Source organism: Lepisosteus platostomus, chromosome 22, assembly GCF_059453375.1.
Source record: "Lepisosteus platostomus isolate fLepPlt1 chromosome 22, fLepPlt1.hap1, whole genome shotgun sequence".
Classification (NCBI taxonomy): domain Eukaryota; kingdom Metazoa; phylum Chordata; class Actinopteri; order Semionotiformes; family Lepisosteidae; genus Lepisosteus; species Lepisosteus platostomus.
Window position 1 is genome coordinate 2,504,341 of NC_142632.1, and position 19,402 is coordinate 2,523,742.

Genomic DNA, 19,402 nt, shown 5'->3' on the forward strand with positions numbered 1-19,402 from the left:
GTCATTTGCCTGTTTCACAAATGATCGTATTTTACTAGAGATTCTGTTTGGGATTCAGATGTGCATTCGGACAGCAATCCCTTTCAAGAAATGATATGTTCTGGATGAGGTCAAAGGTGCTAGAACACTGTATTTAGGATGTGTTTGCAGTGATTGTGTGTCTCCTGCTTCAACGCAGTGATATATAGATGTGCTCCTGTAATTTATTGGTACATGCCCAGGGCAGTAAGTAGTCTGAGGATTTATTTCCAGACGGCATAGAGCAGTGAAGCACTTCTACTTAAATTATTACATTATACACAATTTGAGTTCATTTTAAAAAGTAAAAGGTAATGAAAGGAATGCATTTTCATAAGAAAGATAATACCGATATGCATGTGATAATCTTCCTTATATCATGTAGTGCGTCATTTGGACACTTTGTGGGCTTGAAATACAAAGAAAATCATGTTCTATGGTACAAGATAAATACAAAACTTAATCATTTATTTTAATTAGATTTGTTTATAAAGCATAAGCAATCATTTATTACATTAATATATGTGAAAATGACATTTTAGCACCATAATATTACATACAGGTCTCTAGCTTCAACACAGTGATATATATATATATATGCTCAGTGATTTATTGGTACATGCCCAGGGCAATAATCAGAATTAGTATTTGTTTCCATACGGGCTACAGGTAATCTTGTGAAATACTTCAACACACTGGATCGCAGATTTAGACCCCCTGCACTCTTACTCCTTAAAAACCAAAGAAATGAAGATATGTAGCAATCACATTGTAACAGGGGTGACAGTGACTTAATGCTTATACTACTGGACTTCTGGTACCTTTAGGGTACGGTGTTCCCTGAAGGGCTCTCAAACCCCGCATTTCAGATGCCTAGCTGTATTGCTGATGTGTTGCACCTCAGAATCACTTTTAAACCTTACCTCTGGTATCTTTAATCCCTATTGCTCAACGCATGGTGAAAGTATTGCATAAATGTGTCTGAAAATGAGCAATGGGCACCTGAGAGACTCATTTGCCTGTTTCACAAATGATCATATTTGACTAGAGATTCTGTTTGGGATTCAGTTGTGCATTCTGACAGCAATCTCTTTCAAAAAATGATTTTACCTTATCGCGGCTTTGCCCTTCTTGCCTTTTTGGACAATATCTCCATCTTGTGGTCGTTGTTGGTAATGTCTAGACAATATCTCCATCTTGTGGTCGTTGTTGGTAATGTTTTCTTATGCCCTTTTTTTATTTCAATTCTCTATTAGATGATTCTAGAATCTCTACAATAGAGTTGAAAACATCAGTTTTATAGCAGACAATATGACATTATTTATAGTCCAATTAGAAATTTATTACCCTGTTTTTAACATAATAACAAATTAAAACTAAGTTTGGAACACCAGGGAACATAAAAAATGATTTTTAGGAAAACCATGAGGTTCTCTGTGTCCGATGCCTGCAAGGGGAGAAAGCTAGAATCCTTTGATTTTTCCAAATTTGAAAATAAACATCATATAACAACAGCTTTCATTCCTAGGAGTGAAAAACAACCATTTTTGAAGACATATTAGTTTCTAAAACACTACAATAAAGTTAAAAACATCCATTTTATATTACATTATTTTTTGTGAAATAATTAAATTGGCTTATTTCTCTCACATTAAATTGGCTACAAATGCAAGAATTCAACCAGATATTCTTGTAAAATGTATAATGTTGCATTGCAGTTAGTTAATGTAGTTAGTCCATAGTCAGCAATCTAAACTTTATTGTTAAGCTTTAATGATTGATGTTGTACCAGTAACCTTTAGAAATACTATAGTACTTCACAAATGCTTTGTGTGTTTGGAAACCTTTTGAGTAAAAGCCTTATAAAAATAGGTTTAGTTTTTACAGGACATCACAAAGAAATAGGATGGTATAATTCTTATAATTGCTTAGTGATTGTATTTGGAAGATTATGCACTAAACAGACTTCAGGAATGCCAGTGGATCATTGTGCTATTTGGAATTATTCCAAAAATCAAGTGACCTCTTTGCTGTAGTATTTTTAGTATTATTTATTTAGTATTAATAAAGAATAGATTTATTAAAGTCGTGCGATGTGCAAGCGGGATATGTAAAATAATTTAAAATAAAGTTTTTTATTATTGTTATAGAGAAACATGATCAGATTTTCCCTGGTTCAGAAACAAAACGATTAAAATCTGTAATCTTTCCACTTGTATGTCATCAGACATTAACGAGTACAACCCCCCTCTCTGCCGGAGTGCTGGCTGTGACGAATTAAACCAATTTCACAGGTGTTTTCAAAGTAGGAAGTACAGAGTTAACTAGTAGATGGCCTCCTCAATGAAATCGCTTCAACATGCTAATGCGTTGGTGTAACAGTCCGGGCGTGGCAAGCTTCCAATGTCAACTCGACTCGATTGGAAGACAATGAACGTATTTTAGCCCTAAATGAATTAATAGCAAACATGGTTTACATAAAAGACATTTTTCCAAGAAAGTTTATAATAATACAATCTATAGTTGAAATCTGAGCCTAAATATAAAGAAAAAAGCATTTTCAGAGAGCAATCACGCTGTGTTTATGTAGAAAAAGCGATTAGGTTTATGAGCAATCTAATTACCTATTCGCTTAAAACGCTATATAAAATAAAGTTTATTTAAAGATGAATGATAAGTGTCGCAGTTTTAATAATTTTCGTAGTAGGGCTTGGACAGATTCCAAGTGCATTTTTGCAATTTACGTTGCATTGTCCAATGTGATGTTGTAATACAGTTTAGAATACAGTAAGTCTAAACTGTATCAGCTTTATTTATGGGTTGCAATTTAGAAAAAGTCAAAAACCGCACTCAAAATCCAATTTAGAGCTTTTTGGCAAGAGGAGACACCCAAATTATAATGTAACATGCCACTGTTTGTGCATGAACAAAGTTATACTGCAATTTTCCTTAGATACGCGATTAAAAAAAATAATTTTTTTGAATCCCCGGCCAAACACATTCCATAAGAATCAGCGCTTTTATACAGTATATCGCCTTTAAACACGCGTTTACGATTTAAATCAAAACTCGATTCAAATCAATATAAATGTTTATTTTGTAACGCATAGGTGACTATTCATTGTTATTAAAAAGACGTAAATTCGATCATGTTGTGATATTTAGAAATATAAATTTGTTTTGATGCGAGTGAGGTTTTATTTAATCTCTGACCAAGGGAAATGTTTCATTTTTTCAAAGAAATGTTTGTTAAAAATTAAAGTCATAGTTCCATGAGATTCAACCACAGACCATGTGACATAGGAGTCAGGAACCTAACCCACAGCACCACCAGCGCAGTCACATGCTGAGGGCTGAAAAAGCACTACAGAAACATTATCGACTATAAAATAATGTAATTAGGCACAGAAGAAGTTTACAGCACAGTACAATAATAAATGCTGACCATGACTTTAGAAGCATAAATTACCTTACACTCAATTTAAACACAAGCTGTCTTTAGCCCTCTAAGCTGGTTCATACAGAAATGTAGAGAACCAGGCTCAGAACACACAGCTTCATTAGCGAATACATATGCAGAACAACTAGAGAAGATGTTTTACAGAGGATGGATTTTTAGAAACATCCCATCAGTGACATCACTGAAGTCAACTCCTAGGTAACTGTCGTGTGGATAGTTTCACAAGAATCAGACAAAGGTTTAAGCATCGCTTATTTTAGATAAAACTGCAAAAAAACAACAACAACCCATAATGTACTTCTTTGCGGCTCTGTTTGCCCAAATCATATATTCACAACGTGAAATTAGAAAATAGTATTACGTAACCAAAAACCGCAATATGGAAACAGAACCTGTGTAATTGTTGACAGATGATGTACTCGTAACATTTTTACAAGACGAACTACAACATTTAAAAAATGACTTGTATGTACTTGATATCTCTAATCAATCCACTGCACTGCATTAAAACAAAACAAAAACTAAAACGCCCTGGGCATACCGTTTCGCGCTTCTTATCAGTTGCTCAAAAGCAATTTGACCGTATGAAATGCATAATATAAACCTAGAAACATATACGTGAGGAGTATTTACGTAGTATCGGTGTCAAGACATACCTCTCAAATACTGTAAATCAAGTTAAAAATATCTCAAGACCGATTCTGGTCATAATGAAACCATGTTTCGTGTATGTTTTCTTTAAAGTACCGAGACCAGCCATATACTGTATGTTTATGTTCCAAAATTAATATCGTTTATGGCCTTCACACGCGTTGCATTACGCTCCTATTCTTTTTATGCTCAGGCACTAAGATTTCCCTTCAGTGGTAAAATTCCATATAAATATTCAATACTTAAACGGGCACAGTTAAGACATTAAATATACATATACATATACATATACATATACAAACTGTATACAGTACAGTTTGCATACGGTAATATGTTTATGTTCCTAAATCAATCTCTTTTATGAGCATGTGAAAGGCATGGTGAATCGATTCTCAAAAATTACTGTACTTTGCATGATTGGAAAAAAATGCGTGATTGCGAAATGCTGTGGTGTTACTTTTACAAAGAAGGTCAGTGAAAAAAATAATGTGGACCAGGGCAATACTTTGAGTTTACAGCTTGTCCAAGGTCATTTATTATTAATACTATTAGTAATATCTTCATTAAAGACTTTGATGGCTACAGCTCAAACATGAGAAGTTGAGCTTTATTAGCTCCACCTTGCGGAAATTCCGGATACTATTATTTTGCTAGCGGTATTTACCGGTAACTCGCGGTATTTACCGGTAACTCGCGGTAGACTGCGTACAGCGTACCGGAAAATAATGCAGTATCGCCCGCACATTTTGAATGGCTGCATCTGTAGCAATCATATTGTAGCAGACACTCATTTGCCTGTTTCACAAATGATCATATTTTACTAGAGATTCTGTTTGGGATACGGATGTGCATTCTGACACCAATCTCTTACAAAAAATGATTTTACCTTATCGCGGCTTTGCCCTTCTTGCCTCTTTGGACAATATCTCCATCTTGTGGTCGTTGTTGGTAATGTCTAGACAATATCTCCATCTTGTGGTCGTTGTTGGTAATGTCTTCTTATAGATAGATACTTTATTGATCCCGTGAGGGAAATTGCAGTGCAACAGCAGCTTAACACACACAACACAGCCACAGTGTAACGAATTATATAATAATAGTACAATACTGTATATATACTGTATATATATATATGAAACAGAAATAGAAACAGAAACAGGAATCGCTTACTCACCTGGAGAATCTCTGTAGGAATATATAGCATTTATCAATGGAAATAAAAGCTGCTTTAATACAGTGCATGTTCAAACTCAAACCCTCAGCTGCTGTTCTTGTTTGTTTTGGGACAAATTGCAACTGAGCATCGCATGAACCGTTACGTACCCTCATCTGTTAGGGAATTTCAAGGGAGGAGTTAGGTCAGAATGGGTAGGCTGCAAAACAACAAGTAAAGATTTATTCCAAGATGAAACGTTGTGGCGGTTTTCTTATCTTTTCAGCATGGACTAAACTTTTACGTGTTCCTTATATGCTATATGTGTATCTATTAGCACCAATGTCGTTCTTAAAAACTAACATGAAATTGTCAGGGACATTCAGCTATATACAAAGACGAGACAGACAAAGTAATAATTCTGTATTAACGTGGCCTACATATTGACGCAATGATCGAACTAACTGACATGTTCTGATTCAGATCCCCTGCAGTTCATGCCAATTAGAACAATAGCAATGCTGAGTCCTCCCCACCCTACCGAGCACAAATTCAGCTGCTCTCCAGTTCTGTTCTGCATGTTTTTTCATTGCAATTGAGCTCGGAGCTGGAGATGATCTCCATACAGTTCTGTGTTCACTAGCCCGCACTTGCGTGCTAATTTACGGGTTGTGGCAAATGCTTTTCTATAGTTCATATACATGACGGCAACCTGTTACCGAGGAACCTGAGAGGTTTAAAAGCCTCATGAGCCAGGCAGGACTCGAACCTACAATCTTCTGATCCGAAGTCAGACGCGTTATCCATTACGCCACTGGCCCATAGGACATGCACTTGCACTCCACCACAGAGAGCTCTACACTGCTACTAGTAGTACACTTCCCCATCTAAATTTTCACAGCAAGAAACTTGTGTTTCCTACTATTTTTATCAGGTTTAAAATATCATCTCCTTAAAACAGAAAAAGTGTTGATGTGTCGTGCTGAAATTCCGATTGATTTTGAATTCAAAGAAAAAAGGTTTTCTTCCAAAACACCATGAAATTGTCACATCTTGCAGACAATAGGTGTATTCCATGTTGAAAAGAGAAGAAAGAAAACCATGGAGCCTTTAACAGGTGTGAGGCTTCTTCAGGTGTGAGAAGACCTCACAGTCGAAACGCTGTGGTTCCGTTCTTCTCTTTTCAGTGTAGTGATTCATAGCCGTTCAGGGACCCCAAATATGTAAGAAAACCGGTTCAGGGACGCCAAATATGTAATCATAGTGGCTCTCTGAAGGCACCAGTTCTGTAGGGTTTGGGCATTTACTGAGACAATTATTAATTGTAGCAGTAAATCACAAAGTTGATTCTTTTGATGGCTTTAGAGTCCAACCATGCGACATAACTCAAACAACGCACACACACAGGTACTAATACACGAGGATACATTTATTAATACATAGAATATGCATATAAAACTAACAGATCTTATCGAGAGGGTTATCAGAATACAAAAGGTATATATTCAGTCAGTTACGAAGTGTTACACATATCAAGAGGACATACGTTCAGTATATCATTCATTAAGACCGTTTCGTAAATGAACTTAGTTATAACTTCTACATTAGATACTCAAACAAGTACATAACTCTTAGGAATTAAATTGATATCAACTGGTTGGGATAACAATTGAATTCTCGAGCTGTAATGCATTGAAGTTAAATACTCATCCAATCTTTGGGGATTCAGATCTCCTGCGGGCACAAAGAAACAGTTGCAGGCTGTTGCTGTCCAATCCGCGCTCTCTGGCTCAGTGCCAGGCTGTGCTGTGCGGCTTGCGACGGTGCGCTGCTGATGCTCACTGACCGGCTAGTTAGTGTTGGCTTTAACTAGCAAAGTTTGTGCACAGGAGAAAAGATGACTGTGGGTCCCAGCAAGTCAGGAAGAGGACCGGTTCGTTCCTAATGAAGAGCTAGTTCTGAATAGTGATTCAGCTTTCCACAGTTCCGACCTGTTCACGAGGCCTGCTGCTGGTTACTCTCTGGCAACCTCCACTCTAGACTCTTAGAACAAAGGAAAGTTCTGGCACTCAGACACACTGGCCGTTCCGTGGTTGTCCGGGCTGAGTCTCAGGATGGTCAGGAGGCGCGCTGCGAGGATGTCCTGCCCTTGGGAGCCTTCTGCTCCTGGGCCGTCCTGCCCTGGAATTCTCCTTTGAATTCCCTTTAGAACAGTCCACAGAATCCTCTCCAGAATCCCTTCTGAATCTTGTTGAATCTCACTGAATCTCTCAGGCTCTCTGTGTTGCCTGTTTTTACCTGGAGGAACTTCAGCTCATTGATTGGCTGAAAGTTCCATGGGCATCAGAGTCCCACGTGGGTTACTCGGCCCTACCAGTCCCTGATTGGTTGATCAAGGTGAGATATGAGTCACTTACTCCTGACACTTAGTAATGCAGTCCAGATGTCCAACTGGCACTCCCTAGACAGATAGGTGCCAATGGATGACCATTGATCATGATAGCCAGGCTTAGCTAAGTGCATCCCCCTTTGGGAGCTGTCCTAGGACCTTAAATCACCCTGGGAATAGTCTCTCTGTGGCTGCACCACAGAGATGAACAGAGAAATGGGGCCTCATTTGGGAAGCTCGGAAACACTTAATTCTGCCTTATTAATAAGCCTCGCCGCTACATCAGCATGCAATAAACCTATTACTTGTTCCTTTGCAGCCGAGGCATGCTGACGTAGCTACCCAGCTGAACATCTTGCAGACTCTACAGTACTTCTCTCCTGTAGAAGTAAAGCAGGGCTTGCTGGGTGAGCTTTTGCTCCGGTAAATTAGGTCACGTGTCATGTTAAATCACTTCTTCTAAACACAACATTTGCTGGTGCTAGCTTTCCCCATGAAAAGAGACATTTCCCTTACAGTACATGACATATCGTTTTTATTCTATCAATAAGTATAGAAATTAAACAAAAGAAAAAATGGTGTCGCCAAAGAATGCACAGCTCTGTCGCCTTGGGGAGGTGTCAAGGGCATTGAGCTCCTTGGACATGAAAAGTGCCCGATAAATGCCATTTCTCATCATTTCTCTTGGCGTCAGTTCTGCTATTAAATGGGACGGAGGCAACGGGCTCAGAGAGCAGGTTAAGTGCACACCGAACGCAGATGTGTCCAAGTGTCTGTAAAAGCGCGGTGCTCCGCTGGCGCTGTTCCCTAGTGGCTTAAAGTGCCTGCCTAGTAAGCAGGCGATCCTGGGTCTGAATACCAGCGGTGCCTCTCTCCGTGTCTTGTTGTGCCGAATGTCTCATTTCAGACAAACGTACAGCTTGGTTCAGTTTAATGCAAGAATTCATTTCCTTTCTGGAATAACTTGTTTTTGAAGAAATCCATACAGCTTGTGAAAGATGAAATCCATTTCTTGGTTGTCAGTGGAAAAAGATTGCCGGCTGCAAGAAGCGCAAGTGATTGTTTTCTTTGACCATAAACCTGCAAATGTAGGGAGTACAAGCGGCCGTCAGTCTCTGTGGCACAATTGGTTAGCGCGTTCGGCTGTTAACCGAAAGGTTGGTGGTTCAAGCCCACCCAGGGACGTATGTCTCCGTTTTTCCAATGTAAACATCATCACCGCTAAAGAAGATGGCGCAGAAGGCTCCACAGTCGAAACGTTGTGCTTCTTTTCTTTTCTTTTCAGCATGGAGTAAACCTTTGCTTGATCCTTTGCAGCCTACGCATGCTGACACAGCTACCTTTCTCTTAACGCGCCTCAATCATTATTCACCAAAACCATCAGCAGAATGTGTCGCCTTTGTGGTGATGTCACTCCTCTGCTTCACAAATGTCCTTAGTGACGGACCATTTCTTTCTGCCATTTTTCCGGAGCGGTTATTGATTGCTCCATCATTTCCCTCATACTTTCCATCCCTAGATTGAAAAAAAAAAACAGAAACAGGCTGACAGGACGACAATCAAATTGCAAAAACTCATCAAAGCACTCGATAGAGTATTTGAATCCACAAGTAGCTACGAGCAACTTTGTCCTGGCTTGCATGAAAGTCGGAAAATGTCAAAAAGAAAAAGATGGTGGCTTTTTCATATCTGTTCTTTTATTTTTAGTTCGTTGGCTCATCTGTCCATTGTCCTCCTGCCTGGCTCTTGACCTGTGACTGTCTGAACGCACACATTAGACTTTCAGGCGGGGGATTTGTCCTGAGCCTCTGTGAAAGACCCACCCACCCCCATAAATAACTGCTCTAGAAACACATGAATGCAAAACTAAACCACAGCTTAAAGAGGAGCTCCAACTCAGTGCCATACTAATGTAAACGAAGTAATACTAAGACATGTTCTTATGGATTTGTCTTACCTTGAGATATGTAATTGGATTTCAGGATTAACTTCCTCATTCAATGTACTGGTGATTCTTTGCCTGGTCAGTACCTGGGTGGGAGACCTCCAGCGAACAATTAAGCTTGCTGCTGGAAGTGGTGTTAAGAGACTCTTAGGATCTTCCAGAGGTGTCTGTCCAATAGCACTAGTTGCCTTAGAGCTGGCTCAAACATTGCTCAAGAGTCTACCTTTCACAGATGCGCAAAGATGAATGATGGGGGTGCACGCTTCAAGGAGCCTTCCAACTGTAGGGACCGATTAGAGACGATCCGTAGCATGTGTTCGTTTCCATATACGCCCCGTGTCTCAACGGTAGGACAGAGAAAAATACTGCCTCGACACGTAACAGCGTTATATTAAACCGCAGGACTTGAGGGCTGTTTTGTTTGAATGTTCAAGGCATTGGTAAGAGCGTAGGTCAAGGGCCATTGGTGCATCTCCTGTAACTGGAGTAAAAATGCTATTCAAAGTGCAGTGACTAAAATCGTCGTCCACATGTCTCCGTTGTTGATTGCTTTCTGTCTAAGAACGTTCTGTTTTCATGTCCGAACGGGGAGACTTTATCATTCCAACTTGAAGCCACCCTTAAGTCCTCTGAGGTGTGTGTGTGTGTGCTTGCACGTATGGCGTAAAAGGTTTCTTAAACGGAGAGCGAACTTGAAAAAAGTTGCCTCCGCTGCCGCCGCCGCCTCGCACTCCCTGTTCGATTGTAGCAAGAAGGCAGCGGCCGCGGCGCTTGCTGTAGTCGTGGCCGAGTGGTTAAGGTGACGGACTTGAAATCCGTTGGGGTCTCCCCGCGCAGGTTCAAATCCTGCCGACTACGGCGTCCTTTGCATTTGGTTGCGTGCGTGCGTGTAAAAGGACCAGCGCCGTTTCGTTTTCGCTGGGACCTTTAACACTCTAAATCGCCTGGACCCGCAGCCTGTGAAATCGATTCTTCAGCACCCACGAAGGACGCTTTGCCGCTGGACACAGATAACGATGCTTTTCTGCAACGAGCTTTCCAGCTGAATTTTCTCGGCAGCTCCGTACTGAACCTGTTCTCCATTGCAACATAGCGGAGGCTCGTCACGTCTATAGCAAGGCTGTGTAGGACCGCATACGCCACAGTGACTTGTACACAGACCACATGAAAGGCAAGCAAAATACACTTTTAAAATTCCAAAGACTCACAAGGTCAGAGAAACAGCGATGACCTGAACAGATCTGTTACAGAAGTCTAGGTTGACCTTTTTAGAGCTGTAATTGCATTTTTGTTTAATAGAAGATCAAATCTACTCGCATGTACCAGCACCTTACAGTTTATTGATGTTAATTCTGTTTAAGTAATAAGATTGCTAACGATGTTGGACTTTAGCCGGTGTTTTTTAGAACAAATTGCTTACACTTCTGTAAGGAATACGCAGTACGTGCCTTTGTCAGTCATTGCTCACCATACCTGTAACTTTCTTATCTAACTCACTTCCTCAAATGGTGAAGGTCCACAAACATAAATGAAAAAAAAACCCTTGTTGTAGATGAGGTGCACAAAAAAGCAGCCCCTGATAGTGTATAACACATTTATACTATTGCAGAGACACATGTAACATATATATACTGTATAGATATGAAACAGAAATAGAAATAGAAACAGGAATCGCTTACTCACCTGGAGAATCTCTGTAGGAATATCTAGCATTTATCAATGGAAATAAAAGCTGCTTTAATACAGTGCATGTTCAAACTCAAACCCTCAGCTGCTGTTCTTGTTTGTTTTGGGACAAATTGCAACTGAGCATCGCATGAGCCGTTACGTACCCTTATCTGTTAGGGAATTTCAAGGGAGGAGTTAGGTCAGAATGGGTAGGCTGCAAAACAACAAGTAAAGATTTATTCCAAGATGAAATGTTGTGGCGGTTTTCTTATCTTTTCAGCATGGACTAAACTTTTACGTGTTCCTTATATGCTATATATGTATATATTAGCACCAATGTCGTTATTAAAAACTAACATGAAATTGTCAGGGACATTCAGCTATATACAAAGACGAGACAGACAAAGTAATAATTCTGTATTAACTTGGCCTACATACTGACGCAATGATCGAACTAACTGACATGTTCTGATTCAGATCCCCTGCAGTTCATGCCAATTAGAACAATAGCAATGCTGAGTCCTCCCCACCCTACTGAGCACAAATTCATCTGCTCTCCAGTTCTTTTCTGCATGTTTTTTCATTGCAATTGAGCTCGGAGCTGGAGATGATCTCCATACAGTTCTGTGTTCACCAGCCCGCACTTGCGTGCTAATTTACGGGTTGTGGCAAATGCTTTTCTATAGTTCATATACATGACGGCAACCTGTTACCGAGGAACCTGAGAGGTTTAAAAGCCTCACGAGCCAGGCAGGACTCGAACCTACAATCTTCTGATCCGAAGTCAGACGCGTTATCCATTACGCCACTGGCCCATAGAACATGCGCTTGCACTCCACCACAGAGAGCTCTACACTGCTACTAGTAGTACACTTCCCCATCTAAATTTTCACAGCAAGAAACTTGTGTTTCCTACTATTTTTATCAGGTTTAAAATATCATCTCCTTAAAACAGAAAAAGTGTTGATGTGTCGTGCTGAAATTCCGATTGATTTTGAATTCAAAGAAAAAAGGTTTTCTTCCAAAACACCATGAAATTGTCACATCTTGCAGACAATAGGTGTATTCCATGTTGAAAAGAGAAGAAAGAAAACCATGGAGCCTTTTACAGGTGTGAGGCTTCTTCAGGTGTGAGAAGACCTCACAGTCGAAACGCTGTGTTTCTGTTCTTCTCTTTTCAGCATGCAATAAACCTAGTACTTGTTCCTTTGCAGCCGAGGCATGCTGACGTAGCTACCCAGCTGAACATCTTGCAGACTCTACAGTACTTCTCTCCTGTAGAAGTAAAGCAGGGCTTGCTGGGTGAGCTTTTGCTCCGGTAAATTAGGTCACGTGTCATGTTAAATCACTTCTTCTAAACACAACATTTGCTGGTGCTAGCTTTCCCCATGAAAAGAGACATTTCCCTTACAGTACATGACATATCATTTTTATTCTATCAATAAGTATAGAAATTAAACAAAAGAAAAAATGGTGTCGCCAAAGAATGCACAGCTCTGTCGCCTTGTGGAGGTGTCAAGGGCATTGAGCTCCTTGGACATGAAAAGTGCCCGATAAATGCCATTTCTCATCATTTCTCTTGGCGTCAGTTCTGCTATTAAATGGGACGGAGGCAACGGGCTCAGAGAGCAGGTTAAGTGCACACCGAACGCAGATGTGTCCAAGTGTCTGTAAAAGCGCGGTGCTCCGCTGGCGCTGTTCCCTAGTGGCTTAAAGTGCCCGCCTAGTAAGCAGGCGATCCTGGGTCTGAATACCAGCGGTGCCTCTCTCCGTGTCTTGTTGTGCCGAATGTCTCATTTCAGACAAACATGTACAGCTTGGTTCAGTTTAATGCAAGAATTCATTTCCTTTCTGGAATAACTTGTTTTTGAAGAAATCCATACAGCTTGTGAAAGATGAAATCCATTTCTTGGTTGTCAGTGGAAAAAGATTGCCGGCTGCAAGAAGCGCAAGTGATTGTTTTCTTTGACCATAAACCTGCAAATGTAGGGTGCACAAAAGACTGTCAGACTCTGTGGTGCTGAAAAGTTGGTGGTTCAAGCCCCTCCAGTATGCGTGTCTCAGTTTTTCCAATGTAAACATCATCACCATCGCTAAAGAAGATGGTGCAGAAGGCTCCACAGTTGAAACGTTGTGCTTCTTTTCTTCTCTTTTCAGCATGGAGTAAACCTTTGCTTTATCCTTTGCAGCCTAAGCATGCTGACGCAGCTACCTTTCTCTTAACACGCCTCAATCATTATTCACCAAAACGATCAGCAGAATAAGTCGCCTTTGTGGTGATGTCACTCCTCTGCTTCACAAATGTCCTTAGTGACGGACCATTTCTTTCTGCCATTTTTCCGGAGCGGTTATTGATTGCTCCATCATTTCCCTCATACTTTCCATCCCTAGATTGAAAAAAAAAAAACAGAAACAGGCTGACAGGACGACAATCAAATTGCAAAAACTCATCAAAGCACTCGATAGAGTATTTGAATCCACAAGTAGCTACGAGCAACTTTGTCCTGGCTTGCATGAAAGTCGGAAAATGTCAAAAAGAAAAAGATGGTGGCTTTTTCATATCTGTTCTTTTATTTTTAGTTCGTTGGCTCATCTGTCCATTGTCCTCCTGCCTGGCTCTTGACCTGTGACTGTTTGAACGCACACAGTAGACTTTCATGCAGGGGATTTGTCCTGAGCCTCTGTGAAGGACCCACCCACCCCCATAAATAACTGCTCTAGAAACACATGAATGCAAAACTAAACCACAGCTTAAAGAGGAGCTTGTCATGACCGCCAGGCAGTTAAGACCAACTCTTAAGCAATCTAAACAGCACCAGCAGAGGGTGATTATTAACAAACGCCGCCGCACGAGTTAACCCACCTGCACACACTCCACCGTGGGGTACGCAGTGCTATTTTTACCATCTTTACTTGCATCCCGCTGGTATTGAGTCTACTCCTTGAGAGCTCTACCTGGCGTTTTTTCCATTACCTCGTTTATTCTGGATATTGGACTCCCCTTCTGCCTTTTCGACTTTGGACCTCGCCTCTCACCTCGGACTGTTTGCCACCAGTGTTCTCCCTGGATTACGACTTACCTTACGCCTCTTGACCACGAAACAAAGCAAAGCAGAGCAAAACAAAATGAACAAACGAAAAGCCTCACGTCCCGCACTTGCGTGTAACGCCGTTACGTGCCCAAGCGGTATTGTACTTCATCTTAGCACTGCACCCCGGGGCGTACGGTATATGGGAACGAGCACACGCCACAAATCGTCTCGAATCACTCCCTACAGCTGTAAGGCACCTTGAAGCGTGCACCCCCAACATTTTTCTTTGCGCATCTGTGAAAGGTAAACTCTTGAGGAAACTCTGAACCAGCTCTAAGGAAACTAATCCGATTAGACGTTACTTTGACTCATCCTTTAAGGGAACCTTGTTAATTGGAGAAATCAATGATTTCGAATGAATTCTGTATGCGTTAAAAGACAGCTATACACAGAAAACATGCAGGACACTTCTCATGATGTTTCCCGAGCCGAAACACAGTGCGTTTTTCCAAGCCCTCTGACAAAGCCCGCCCACTGAAAACTGCAGCAGATCGTGTAAAGACGTTCAACTTTGTAACTACTGCACGCACAGGAAGCAGAATAAATTCCTCTTTTCAAACTGTCAAAGGTTTGCTTTGCGAACACTGCAGGACATCGCACAATCTCTTTTGAATGGGGACAAACGATTTCTTATGGGGCACAGTAAGTACAGACGTTTAAAAAGCTCCACTCATGCCGACGATGCAGCATGAAGAAGCGCAACCTAACGTTTGCATTCCTAGCAAATTCCTTTTATTTTTTGATAAATAAAGACAGTCTTGTTTAACAAACAACACACACAACATTTTACATTGTCAATTCAATTCAAATCAATGTATTTCTATATAGCGCCTTTCACAACAAGGTTACGTGCTGTCTCTTTGAGGCAGATGTTTAAATCCTCTGAGTTAAGTGCTGAAGTTATAGTAGTCCTATCAGTATTGTTGCCTCCGATCAACAGATCCTCATTTTTCTCAGAGTTGAGTAACAAAAAGTTTTCACACATCCAAGTATTTCCTTCCTTAATGCATTTAACTAAACTGATAATAGAAGAGTTGTCGTTTGGTGTAAACAAAATGTTTATTTGAGTGTCATCAGCATATGAATGAAAGTTCATATTATTTTTTCATATTATCCTACCTAGCAGCAGCATGTAGAGAGAGAGAGCAATATTGGTCCCAGCACTGATCTTCTGGTACCCCAAATTGAACTGGTGACATTGATGAAGCAGTACAATTATTAGATATTTGAACATAATGAAAACGATGAGTAAAATGTGAAGTAAACCACTGAAGGACGGTTCCAGATAAGCCAACCTCAAACTCAAGCCTGTGTAACAAAACAGAGAGGTCAACCGTGTCAAAGGCAGCTCTAAGATCTAGAAGCAAAGCACAAGCACTGTTGCATTCCCTGCATCAGTAGCTAAGAGAATATCATTTACGACTCTTGTTAATGCAGTTTCAGAAACCAGACTAAAATTTCTCAAGTATATTATTTGAATCCAGATATGATTGACGTTAGGCAACAACTATTCTCCCAAGACTTTTAGATTGAAATGGGACCTTTGAGACAGGCCTGTAGTTGTTAAGAACTTGTTGATCCAAATTTGACTTCTTAAGAGCGGTCTAACAACCGCTACCTTAAATTGATCAGGTACAACGCCTGACGCAAGCGATGCATTCATCATACTAATTATAGGTCCTGCCAGTCCTTCGAGGGAATCTTTGACTAGCTGAGTGGGGATGGGATCTAGCGAACAGGTGGTTGACTTTGTCTTACGTCTGTGTTTATGAGTCCACCATAAGAAGAAATCTGAACAGGAGTGGTGATCATGCGAGGTCACCATGGAGGAAACCACTGCTCTCCCCCCAAAAAAAACCACCACTGCCCCTCTCAAGTTTGCTAAAGACCACATGGATGTTCCACAGCAACTCCTGGAACAATGTTCTGTGGACAGTGACAAAAGTTGAACATGTTGGTAAATGTGCACAACGTTATGTTTGGAGATAACAAAACACTGCATACCAACTCCAAAACCTCATCCCACCTGGGAAGCATAGCGGAGGCTGTACGGCTTGCAATCATCGAGGGACCGATGAATTCCAAGATGTATCAGGAAATTCTACAGCAGAATGTCAGGGTGTCTGCCTGTGATCTAAAACTCGAAAGACGCTGGGTCATGCAGCATGACAAAAACAAAGGAGTACATCAACAACAGAGTGGCTGAAACAATAGAAATTCCGTATTTTGGGATGGCCGAGTAAGAGTCCTGACCCCAATCCCATTGAAGTGCTGTGGCGTGATCTGAAGCAGGCCGTTCAGTGCAAGACATCTCCCAACTGTATGTGAGAGAAAAGCAGAGACGCTCACTGAGTAAGGTGGGGTTGCAGCTTTGCAAATCAAAAGGACATTTGTACGCTCAAAAAGGGACAGTAGCACCCCAGATGGGACTCGAACCCACAATCCCTGGCTTAGGAGGCCAGTTCCTTATCCATTAGGCCACTGGGGCACACTGGGTTGGGTCGATCACGCTGATGAAGAGCCAGTTTTTTTTTTCCTTTGCTTTTTCAAAGGGATCCCCAAAATTAGGAAAGTTAGGCAGCAGAAGGTTTACTGTGACCTGAGAAGGACCGGCATCCAATCACGGTGGTACACACACACACGCTCTCACTCATCTGAGCTACACGGCTACCAAGATGATCTCAGGTGCGCCGAGCTGGTACGGAACATATTGAACTGATCGACGGCGAATTGTCTCTCAGACAGGCTTTTCACCTCTGAGCTCCCTGACTGACAGTAATCAGCTAGGTAGTGAAACAGTCAGCTGCTTCTAAGCCTTAAACAGCTGCATCTCGGCGCTTCCACAGAGAGATGATTTGCAAGCCAAACATCGCCCATTGGGAACACCTTACTATCACTAGTTTAAGAGACTCTTAAGGTCTTGCAGAGGTGCCTGTCTAATAGCATGCGCTTTGCAAGCTATAGGTGTTTAGGCTGAGGCAGAATGCCTGTTAACAAAATGTTTTTCTAAAGGGGCCTCGCACTCTTTTCCAAGCAATGGTCACCATCCCCACCGAGTGTCACAATGTAGTCATGTCCTAGGACATCACCTGTTAGTCTCCATTTGTCTGCCACCAACACTTTAGGTTAAGGGGTCACAACCGCACCCCAAAGACCAGAGGAGCCGTTGGCGTTCTGGCGGCGCAGATTGGGCTGAAGGTGGGGCGCTTGAATCTCGCTGTTGGAGGCCGTCTGAAACTGACCCAAGCCTTTCCCTTGAATTAAATGTAAATAAATAAATGAACCCCAGATGCACATGGAATCAATCACGTGTTTCCTTTGAGCCGTTTCAAAGACTGCTCCAGAGTTTACCTTGCACAGATGCGCAAAGATTAATGATGGGGGTGCACGCTTCCAGGCGCCTTACAACTGTAGGGACTGATTAGAGACAATTCGTAGCGTGTGTTCGTTTCCATATACGCCCCGTGTTGCAATGGTAGGATGAAGTCAAATACGGCTTGGACGCGTAACGGCATTCTATCCAACTGCAGGACTTGAGGGTTTTTTGTGCTTTGTTCTGTTTTCGTTGACATCGCATTCGTAAGAGCGTCAAAAAAAGGCAATTCCAGCATCTAACACGAATAAAAGGGCTATTGAAACTGCAGGGCTGCGCAGCTTCTAAAATCCTTGCACACAATTCTCCGTTATTGTTACTTCCTTCTTTCTGTCTAACAAAGTTCCCTTTTCCTGACCGGACGGGGAGACTTTATCATTCCAACTTGAAGCCAGCCTTAAGTCCTCTGAGGCGCATTTGTCTGCTAGCATGCATTTTGTGAAAGTTTTTTTTGTTGTTGTTAAACGGAAAGCGACTTTGAAAAAGGTTTCCGCCGCTGCCCGGCACTCTATGTTAGACTGCATCAAAAAGGTGGCGGCGGCCGAGTGGTTAGGGCGATGGACTAGAAAGCCATCGGGGTCTCCCTGCGAAGCTTCGAGTCCTGCCGCTTACGGTGTCGTCGTGTGTCTGCGCAACAAAGGAAAAGCACCTGTTTTGCTTTTCCCGCAACTTTTAAAACGCGAATGATCTGGATTTCTACATGATTGGCTCTTAAAATGTGATCTGATCTTCATCTGACGCATAATAATAAATAAAGACAGTCTTGTTTAACAAACAACACACACAACATTTTACATTGTCAATTCAGTTCAAATCAATGTATTTCTATATAGCACCTTTCACAACAAGGTTGTCTCAAGGCACGTAACAATGCAAGTTGTTAAGAGCCTTGTGTCTAATATGGAACAAGTAATAGGTTTATTCCATGCTGAAAAAAAGAAGAAAGAGAACACAACGTTTCGGCCGTGGAGCCTTCTTCAGGTGTGTCTAATATGCCACTTAGGTTACGTGCTGTCTCTTTGAGGCAAATGTTTAAATCCTCTGAGTTAAGTGCTGAAGTTATAGTAGTCCTATCAGTATTGTTGCCTCCGATCAACAGATCCTCAGTTTTCTCAGAGTTGAGTAACAAAAAGTTTTCACACATCCAAGTCTTTCCTTCATTAATGCATTTAACTAAAGTGATAATAGAAAAGTTGTCGTTTGGTGTGAACAAAATATTTATTTGAGTGTCATCAGCATATGAATGAAAGTTCATATTATTTTTTCGTATTATCCTACCTAGCAGCAGCATGTAGAGAGAGAGAGCAATATTGGCCCCGGCACTGATCCGTCTGGTACCCCAAATTGAACTGGTGACGTTGATGAAGCAGTACAATTATTAGATATTTGAACATAATGAAAACGATGAGTAAAATGTGAAGTAAACCACTGAAGGACGGTTCCAGATAAGCCAACCTCAAACTCAAGCCTGTGTAACAAAACAGAGAGGTCAACCGTGTCAAAGGCAGCTCTAAGATCTAGAAGCACAAGCACTGTTGCATTCCCCACATCAGTAGCTAAGAGAATATCATTTACGACTCTCGTTAATGCAGTTTCAGAAAGCAGACTGAAATTTCTCAAGTATATTATTTGAATCCAGATACGATTGACATT

General features: G+C 41.2%; 5 non-coding genes across 5 annotated transcripts; 2 read left to right on the forward strand and 3 right to left on the reverse strand.

Annotated features, from left to right (window-relative positions):
• Positions 1 to 6,030: 6,030 nt before the first annotated feature.
• trnar-ucg (transfer RNA arginine (anticodon UCG)) lies at positions 6,031 to 6,103 on the reverse strand. Its single transcript has one exon. It is a non-coding gene; the product is annotated as a tRNA-Arg (tRNA).
• Positions 6,104 to 8,782: 2,679 nt separating this feature from the next.
• trnan-guu (transfer RNA asparagine (anticodon GUU)) lies at positions 8,783 to 8,856 on the forward strand. The gene has a single exon. It is a non-coding gene; the product is annotated as a tRNA-Asn (tRNA).
• A 1,536-nt stretch (positions 8,857 to 10,392) lies between these two features.
• On the forward strand, positions 10,393 to 10,474 carry trnas-uga (transfer RNA serine (anticodon UGA)). Its single transcript has one exon. It is a non-coding gene; the product is annotated as a tRNA-Ser (tRNA).
• A 1,552-nt stretch (positions 10,475 to 12,026) lies between these two features.
• On the reverse strand, positions 12,027 to 12,099 carry trnar-ucg (transfer RNA arginine (anticodon UCG)). Its single transcript has one exon. It is a non-coding gene; the product is annotated as a tRNA-Arg (tRNA).
• A 4,692-nt stretch (positions 12,100 to 16,791) lies between these two features.
• On the reverse strand, positions 16,792 to 16,864 carry trnar-ccu (transfer RNA arginine (anticodon CCU)). Its single transcript has one exon. It is a non-coding gene; the product is annotated as a tRNA-Arg (tRNA).
• Between the last annotated feature and the right edge of the window lie 2,538 nt (positions 16,865 to 19,402).